This window comes from Eublepharis macularius, chromosome 5 (assembly GCF_028583425.1).
Source record: "Eublepharis macularius isolate TG4126 chromosome 5, MPM_Emac_v1.0, whole genome shotgun sequence".
In the NCBI taxonomy this organism is placed as follows: Eukaryota; Metazoa; Chordata; class Lepidosauria; order Squamata; family Eublepharidae; genus Eublepharis; species Eublepharis macularius.
In genome coordinates, this window is record NC_072794.1 from 49,896,256 (window position 1) to 49,905,739 (window position 9,484).

The following is a 9,484-nucleotide window of genomic DNA, read 5'->3' on the forward strand; positions in this document are numbered from 1 at the left end:
GCTTTTTGGCATGGAAAGCGTTAATTGAAGGGTGCCAGTCCAGAGTTTTCATTTCTTAAATATTGTTCTGGAGTGTCTCTAACACATCCCACTGTTTTTTGTGGCACTGGCCTTTCTTTAGTGCCCGTTCCGGGCTGTTTTGTGCTGTTCCCGGAGCTTTGTGGCATGGAACGGGTTAATAAAAGCAGGGCAGACCAGAGTTTTCATTTCTAAAATATTGTTCTGGAGAGTCTCTAACACATCCCACTGTTTTTTGTGGCACTGGCATTTCTTTAGTTCACGTTCCGGGCTGTTTTGTGCTGTTCCGGGAGCTTTTTGTCATGGTACGGCTTAATAACAGCGGGGCAGTCCAGAGTTTTCATTTATAAAATATTGTTCCGGAGTGTCTCTAACACATGCCACGGTTTTTTGTAGCACTACCGTTTCTTTAGTGTCCGTTCCGGGCTGTTTTGTGCTGTTCTGGGAGCTTTTTGGCATGGAAAGGGTTAATTGAATGGTGCCAGTCCAGAGTTTTCATTTCTAAAATATTGTTCTGGAGTGTCTCTAACACATCCCACTGTTTTTTGTGGCACTGGCATTTCTTTAGTGCCCGTTCCGGGCTGTTTTGTGCTGTTCCCGGAGCTTTTTGGCATGGAACGGATTAATAAAAGCGGGGCAGTCCAGAGTTTTCATTTCTAAAATATTGTTCTGGGTGTCTGTAACACATACCACTGCTTTTTGTGGCACTGGCATTTTCTTTAGGTGCCTTTTCCGGGGCTGTTTTGTGCTGTTCCGGGAGGTTTTTGGCATGGAACGGGTTAATAAAAGAGCGGCAGTCCAGAGTTTTTCATTTCTAAAATATTGTTCCAGAGTGTCTCTAACACATCCCACTGTTTTTTGTAGCACTGCATTTCTTTTGTGTCCGTTCCGGGCTGTTTTGTGCTGTTCCGGGAGCTTTTTGGCATGGAAAGCGTTAATTGAAGGGTTCCAGTCCAGAGATTTCATTTCTAAAATATTATTCTCGAGTGTCTCTAACACATCCCACTGCTTTTTGTGGCACTGGCCTTTCTTTACTGCCTGTTCCGGGCTGTTTTGTGCTGTTCCCGGAGCTTTTTGGCATGGAACGGGTTAATAAAAGCAGGGCAGACCAGAGTTTTCATTTCTAAAATATTGTTCTGGAGTGTCTCTAACACATCCCACTGTTTTTTGTGGCACTGGCCTTTCTTTAGTGCCCGTTCCGGGCTGTTTTGTGCAGTTCTGGAGCTTTTTGGCATGGAACGGGTTAATAAAAGCGGGGCAGTCCAGAGTTTTCATTTCTAAAATATTGTTCTGAGTGTCTCTAACACATCCCACTGTTTTTTGTGGCACTGGCCTTTCTTTAGTGCCCGTTCCGGGCTGTTTTGTGCTGTTCCCGGAGCTTTGTGGCATGGAACGGGTTAATAAAAGCAGGGCAGACCAGAGTTTTCATTTCTAAAATATTGTTCTGGAGAGTCTCTAACACATCCCACTGTTTTTTGTAGCACTGGCCTTTCTTTAGTGCCCATTCCGGGCTGTTTTGTGCTGTTCCCGGAGCTTTTTGGCATGGAACGGGTTAATAAAAGCGGGGCAGTCCAGAGTTTTCATTTCTAAAATATTGTTCTGGAGTGTCTCTAACACATCCCACTGTTTTTTGTGGCACTGTTATTTCTTTAGTGTCCGTTCCGGGCTGTTTTGTGCTGTTCCGGGAGCTTTTTGGCATGGAACGGGTTAATAAAAGAGGGGCAGTCCAGAGTTTTCATTTCTAAAATATTGTTCTGGAGTGTCTCTAACACATCCACTGCTTTTTGTGGCACTGGCCTTTCTTTAGTGCCCGTTCCGGGCTGTTTATTGCTGTTCCGGGAGCTTTTTGGCATGGAAAGGGTTAATAAAAGCAGGGCAGACCAGAGTTTTCATTTCTTTAATATTGTTCTGGAGAGTCTCTAACACATCCCACTATTTTTTGTGGCACTGGCATTTCTTTAGTTCACGTTCCGGGCTGTTTTGTGCTGTTCTGGGAGCTTTTTGGCATGAAACGGGTTAATAAAAGCGGGGCAGTCCAGAGATTTCATTTCTAAAATATTGTTTCCGGAGTGTCTCTAACACATCCCAGTTTTTTTGTAGCACTGGCATTTCTTTAGTGTCCGTTCCGGGCTGTTTTGTGCTGTTCCTGGAGCTTTTTGGCATGGAAAGGGTTAATAAAAGCGGGGCAGTCCAGAGTTTTTCATTTCTAAAATATTGTTCTGGAGTGTCTCTAACACATCCCACTGTTTTTTGTAGCACTGGCCTTTCTTTAGTGCCCTTTCTGGGCTGTTTTGTGCTGTTCCGGGAGCTTTTTGGCATGGAAAGGGTTAATTGAAGGGTGCCAGTCCAGAGTTTTCATTTCCAAAATATTGGTCTGGAGTTTCTCTAACACATCCCACTGCTTTTTGTGGCATTGGGCCCTTTCTTTAGTGCCCGTTTCGGGCTGTTTTGTGCTGTTCCGGGAGCTTTTTGGCATGGAATGGGTTAATAAAAGTGGGGCAGTCCAGAGTTTTCATTTCTAAAATATTGATCTGGAGAGTCTCTAACACATCCCACTGTTTTTTGTGGCACTGGCATTTCTTTAGTGCCCGTTGCGAGCTGTTTTGTGCTGTTCCATGAGCTTTTTGGCATGGAAAGGGTTAATTGAAGGGTTCCAGTCCAGAGATTTCATTTCTAAAATATTATTCTCGAGTGTCTCTAACACATCCCACTGCTTTTTGTGGCACTGGCCTTTCTTTAGTGCCTGTTCCGGGCTGTTTTGTGCTGTTCCCCGGAGCTTTTTGGCATGGAACGGTTAATAAAAGCAGGGCAGACCAGAGTTTTCATTTCTAAAATATTGTTCTGGAGTGTCTCTAACACATCCCACTGTTTTTTGTGGCACTGGCCTTTCTTTAGTGCCCGTTCCGGGCTGTTTTGTGCAGTTCTGGGAGCTTTTTGGCATGGAACGGGTTAATAAAAGCGGGGCAGTCCAGAGTTTTCATTTCTAAAATATTGTTCTGGAGTGTCTCTAACACATCCCACTGTTTTTTGTGGCACTGGCCTTTCTTTAGTGCCCGTTCCGGGCTGTTTTGTGCTGTTCCGGAGCTTTGTGGCATGGAACGGGTTAATAAAAGCAGGGCAGACCAGAGTTTTCATTTCTAAAATATTGTTCTGGAGAGTCTCTAACACATCCCACTGTTTTTTGTGGCACTGGCCTTTCTTTAGTGCCCGTTCCGGGCTGTTTTGTGCTGTTCCCCGGAGCTTTTTGGCATGGAACGGGTTAATAAAAGCGGGGCAGTCCAGAGTTTTCATTTCTAAAATATTGTTCTGGAGTGTCTCTAACACATCCCACTGTTTTTTGTGGCACTGGCATTTCTTTAGTGTCCGTTCCGGGCTGTTTTGTGCTGTTCCGGGAGCTTTTTGGCATGGAAAGCGTTAATTGAAGGGTGCCAGTCCAGAGTTTTCATTTCTAAAATATTGTTCTGGAGTGTCTCTAACACATCCCACTGTTTTTTGTGGCACTGGCATTTCTTTAGTGCCTCTTCCGGGCTGTTTTGTGCTGTTCCGGGAGCTTTTTGTCATGGTACGGCTTAATAACAGCGGGGCAGTCCAGAGTTTTCATTTATAAAATATGTTCCGGAGTGCCTCTAACACATGCCACGGTTTTTTGTAACACTACCGTTTCTTTAGTGTCCGTTCCGGGCTGTTTTGTGCTGTTCTGGGAGCTTTTTGGCATGGAAAGGGTTAATTGAATGGTGCCAGTCCAGAGTTTTCATTTCTAAAATATTGTTCTGGAGTGTCTCTAACACATCCCACTGTTTTTTGTGGCACTGGCATTTCTTTAGTGCCCGTTCCGGGCTGTTTTGTGCTGTTCCCGGAGCTTTTTGGCATGGAACGGGTTAATAAAAGCGGGGCAGTCCAGAGTTTTCATTTCTAAAATATTGTTCTGGGTGTCTGTAACACATACCACTGCTTTTTGTGGCACTGGCATTTCTTTAGTGCCTTTTCCGGGCTGTTTTGTGCTGTTCCGGGAGGTTTTTGGCATGGAACGGGTTAATAAAAGAGCGGCAGTCCAGAGTTTTCATTTCTAAAATATTGTTCCAGAGTGTCTCTAACACATCCCACTGTTTTTTGTAGCACTGGCATTTCTTTAGTGTCCGTTCCGGGCTGTTTTGTGCTGTTCCGGGAGCTTTTTGGCATGGAAAGCGTTAATTGAAGGGTGCCAGTCCAGAGTTTTCATTTCTTAAATATTGTTCTGGAGTGTCTCTAACACATCCCACTGTTTTTGTGGCACTGGCCTTTCTTTAGTGCCCGTTCCGGGCTGTTTTGTGCTGTTCCCGGAGCTTTGTGGCATGGAACGGGTTAATAAAAGCAGGGCAGACCAGAGTTTTCATTTCTAAAATATTGTTCTGGAGAGTCTCTAACACATCCCACTGTTTTTTGTGGCACTGGCATTTCTTTAGTTCACGTTCCGGGCTGTTTTGTGCAGTTCTGGGAGCTTTTTGGCATGAAACGGGTTAATAAAAGCGGGACAGTCCAGAGATTTCATTTCTAAAATATTGTTCCATAGTGTCTCTAACACATCCCACTGTTTTTTTGTAGCACTGGCATTTCTTTAGTGTCCGTTCCGGGCTACTTTGTGCTGTTCCGGGAGCTTTTTGCATTGGAAAGGGTTAATTGAAGGGTGCCAGTCCAGAGTTTTCACTTCTTAAATATTGTTCTGGAGTGTCTCTAACTCATCCCACTGTTTTTTGTAGCACTGGCCTTCTTTAGTGCCCTTTCTGGGCTGTTATGTGCTGTTCACGGAGCTTTTTGGCATGGAATGGGTTAATAAAAGCGGGGCCGTCCAGAGTTTTCACTTCTAAAATATTGTTCTGGGGTGTCTCTAACACATCCCACTGTTTTTTGTGGCACTGGCCTTTCTTTAGTGCCCGTTCCGGGCTGTTTTGTGCTGTTCTGGGAGCTTTTTGGCATGGGAACGGGTTAATTGAAGGGTGCCAGTCCAGAGTTTTCATTTCTAAAATATTGTTCTGGAGTGTCTCTAACACATCCCACTGTTTTTTGTGGCACTGGCATTTCTTTAGTGCCCGTTCCAGGCTGTTTTGTGCTGTTCCGGGAGCTTTTTGGCATGGAACGGGTTAATAAAAGCGGGGCAGTCCAGAGTTTTCATTTCTAAAATATTGTTCTGGAGTGTCTCTAACACATCCCACTGTTTTTTGTGGCACTGGCCTTTCTTTAGTGCCCGTTCCGGGCTGTTTTGTGTTGTTCCCGGAGCTTTGTGGCATGGAACAGGTTAATAAAAGCGGGGCAGTCCAGAGTTTTCATTTCTAAATATTGTTCTGGAGTGTCTCTAACACATCCCACTGTTTTTTGTGGCACTGGCCTTTCTTTAGTGCCCGTTCCGGGCTGTTTTGTGCTGTTCCGGGAGCTTTGTGGCATGGAACGGGTTAATAAAAGCAGGGCAGACCAGAGTTTTCATTCCTAAAATATGTTCTGGAGAGTCTCTAACACATCCCACTGTTTTTTGTGGCACTGGCATTTCTTTAGTTCACGTTCCGGGCTGTTTTGTGCAGTTCTGGGAGCTTTTTGGCATGAAACGGGTTAATAAAAGCGGGGCAGTCCAGAGATTTCATTTCTAAAATATTGTTCCATAGTGTCTCTAACACATCCCACTGTTTTTTGTAGCACTGGCATTTCTTTAGTGTCCGTTCCGGGCTGTTATGTGCTGTTCCCGGAGCTTTTTGGCATGGAATGGGTTAATAAAAGCGGGGCCGTCCAGAGTTTTCATTTCTAAAATATTGTTCTGGAGTGTCTCTAACACATCCCACTGCTTTTTGTGCACTGGCATTTCTTTAGTGCCCGTTCCGGGCTGTTTTGTGATGTTCCCGGAGCTTTTTGGCATGGAAAGGGTTAATAAAAGCGGGGCAGTCCAGAGTTTTCATTTCTAGAATATTGTTCTGGAGTGTCTCTAACACATCCCACTGTTTTTTGTGGCACTGGCATTTCTTTAGTGCCTCTTCCGGGCTGTTTTGTGCTGTTCCGGGAGCTTTTTGTCATGGTACGGCTTAATAACAGCGGGGGCAGTCCAGAGTTTTCATTTATAAAATATTGTTCCGGAGTGTCTCTAACACATGCCCACGGTTTTTTGTAGCACTACCTTTCTTTAGTGTCCGTTCCGGCTGTTTTGTGCTGTTCTGGGAGCTTTTTGGCATGGAAAGGGTTAATTGAATGGTGCCAGTCCAGAGTTTTCATTTCTAAAATATTGTTCTGGAGTGTCTCTAACACATCCCACTGTTTTTTGTGGCACTGGCATTTCTTTTGTGCCCGTTCCGGGCTGTTTTGTGCTGTTCCCGGAGCTTTTTGGCATGGAACGGGTTAATAAAAGCGGGGCAGTCCAGAGTTTTCATTTCTAAAATATTGTTCTGGAGTGTCTGTAACACATACCACTGCTTTTGGTGGCACTGGCATTTCTTTAGTGCCCGTTCCGGGCTGTTTTGTGATGTTCCCGGAGCTTTTTGGCATGGAAAGGGTTAATAAAAGCGGGGCAGTCCAGAGTTTTCATTTCTAGAATATTGTTCTGGAGTGTCTCTAACACATCCCACTGTTTTTTGTGGCACTGGCATTTCTTTAGTGTCCCGTTCCGGGCTGTTTTGTGCTGTTCCGGGAGCTTTTTGGCATGGAAAGCGTTAATTGAAGGGTGCCAGTCCAGAGTTTTCATTTCTAAATATTGTTCTGGAGTGTCTCTAACACATCCCACTGTTTTTTGTGGCACTGGCATTTCTTTAGTGCCTCTTCCGGGCTGTTTTGTGCTGTTCCGGGAGCTTTTTGTCATGGTACGGCTTAATAACAGCGGGGCAGTCCAGAGTTTTCATTTATAAAATATTGTTCCGGAGTGCCTCTAACACATGCCCACGGTTTTTTGTAACACTACCGTTTCTTTAGTGTCCGTTCCGGGCTGTTTTGTGCTGTTCTGGGAGCTTTTTGGCATGGAAAGGGTTAATTGAATGGTGCCAGTCCAGAGTTTTCATTTCTAAAATATTGTTCTGGAGTGTCTCTAACACATCCCACTGTTTTTTGTGGCACTGGCATTTCTTTAGTGCCCGTTCCGGGCTGTTTGTGTGCTGTTCCCGGAGCTTTTGGCATGGAACGGGTTAATAAAAGCGGGCAGTCCAGAGTTTTCATTTCTAAAATATTGTTCTGGGTGTCTGTAACACATACCACTGCTTTTTGTGGCACTGGCATTTCTTTAGTGCCTTTTCCGGGCTGTTTTGTGCTGTTCCGGGAGGTTTTTGGCATGGAACGGGTTAATAAAAGAGCGGCAGTCCAGAGTTTTCATTTCTAAAATATTGTTCCAGAGTGTCTCTAACACATCCCACTGTTTTTGTAGCACTGGCATTTCTTTAGTGTCTGTTCCGGGCTGTTTTGTGCTGTTCCGGGAGCTTTTTGGCATGGAAAGCGTTAATTGAAGGGTGCCAGTCCAGAGTTTTCATTTCTTAAATATTGTTCTGGAGTGTCTCTAACACATCCCACTGTTTTTTTGTGGCACTGGCCTTTCTTTAGTGCCCGTTCCGGCTGTTTTGTGCTGTTCCCGGAGCTTTGTGGCATGGAACGGGTTAATAAAAGCAGGGCAGACCAGAGTTTTCATTTCTAAAATATTGTTCTGGAGAGTCTCTAACACATCCCACTGTTTTTTGTGGCACTGGCATTTCTTTAGTTCACGTTCCGGGCTGTTTTGTGCAGTTCTGGGAGCTTTTTGGCATGAAACGGGTTAATAAAAGCGGGACAGTCCAGAGATTTCATTTCTAAAATATTGTTCCATAGTGTCTCTAACACATCCCACTGTTTTTTGTAGCACTGGCATTTCTTTAGTGTCCGTTCCGGGCTATTTTGTGCTGTTCCGGGAGCTTTTTGCATTGGAAAGGGTTAATTGAAGGGTGCCAGTCCAGAGTTTTCACTTCTTAAATATTGTTCTGGAGTGTCTCTAACTCATCCACTGTTTTTTGTAGCACTGGCCTTTCTTTAGTGCCCTTTCTGGGCTGTTATGTGCTGTTCACGGAGCTTTTTGGCATGGAATGGGTTAATAAAAGCGGGGCCGTCCAGAGTTTTCACTTCTAAAATATTGTTCTGGGGTGTCTCTAACACATCCCACTGTTTTTTTGTGGCACTGGCCTTTCTTTAGTGCCCGTTCCGGGCTGTTTTGTGCTGTTCCGGGAGCTTTTTGGCATGGAACGGGTTAATTGAAGGGTGCCAGTCCAGAGTTTTCATTTCTAAAATATTGTTCTGGAGTGTCTCTAACACATCCCACTGTTTTTTGTGGCACTGGCATTTCTTTAGTGCCCGTTCCAGGCTGTTTTGTGCTGTTCCGGGAGCTTTTTGGCATGGAACGGGTTAATAAAAGCGGGGCAGTCCAGAGTTTTCATTTCTAAAATATTGTTCTGGAGTGTCTCTAACACATCCCACTGTTTTTTGTGGCACTGGCCTTTCTTTAGTGCCCATTCCGGGCTGTTTTGTGTTGTTCCTGGAGCTTTGTGGCATGGAACAGGTTAATAAAAGCGGGGCAGTCCAGAGTTTTCATTTCTAAAATATTGTTCTGGAGTGTCTCTAACACATCCCACTGTTTTTTTGTGGCACTGGCCTTTCTTTAGTGCCCGTTCCGGGCTGTTTTGTGCTGTTCCGGGAGCTTTGTGGCATGGAACGGGTTAATAAAAGCAGGGCAGACCAGAGTTTTCATTTCTAAAATATTGTTCTGGAGAGTCTCTAACACATCCCACTGTTTTTTGTGGCACTGGCATTTCTTTAGTTCACGTTCCGGGCTGTTTTGTGCAGTTCTGGGAGCTTTTTGGCATGAAACGGGTTAATAAAAGCGGGGCAGTCCAGAGATTTCATTTCTAAAATATTGTTCCATAGTGTCTCTAACACATCCCACTGTTTTTTGTAGCACTGGCATTTCTTTAGTGTCCGTTCCGGGCTGTTATGTGCTGTTCCCGGAGCTTTTTGGCATGGAATGGGTTAATAAAAGCGGGGCCGTCCAGAGTTTTCATTTCTAAAATATTGTTCTGGAGTGTCTCTAACACATCCCACTGCTTTTTGTGGCACTGGCATTTCTTTAGTGCCCGTTCCGGGCTGTTTTGTGATGTTCCCGGAGCTTTTTGGCATGGAAAGGGTTAATAAAAGCGGGGCAGTCCAGAGTTTTCATTTCTAGAATATTGTTCTGGAGTGTCTCTAACACATCCCACTGTTTTTTGTGGCACTGGCATTTCTTTAGTGTCCGTTCCGGGCTGTTTTGTGCTGTTCCGGGAGCTTTTTGGCATGGAACGGGTTAATTGAAGGGTGCCAGTCCAGAGTTTTCATTTCTAAAATATTGTTCTGGAGTGTCTCTAACACATCCCACTGTTTTTTGTGGCACTGGCCTTTCTTTAGTGCCCGTTCCGGGCTGTTTTGTGTTGTTCACGGAGCTTTGTGGCATGGAACAGGTTAATAAAAGCGG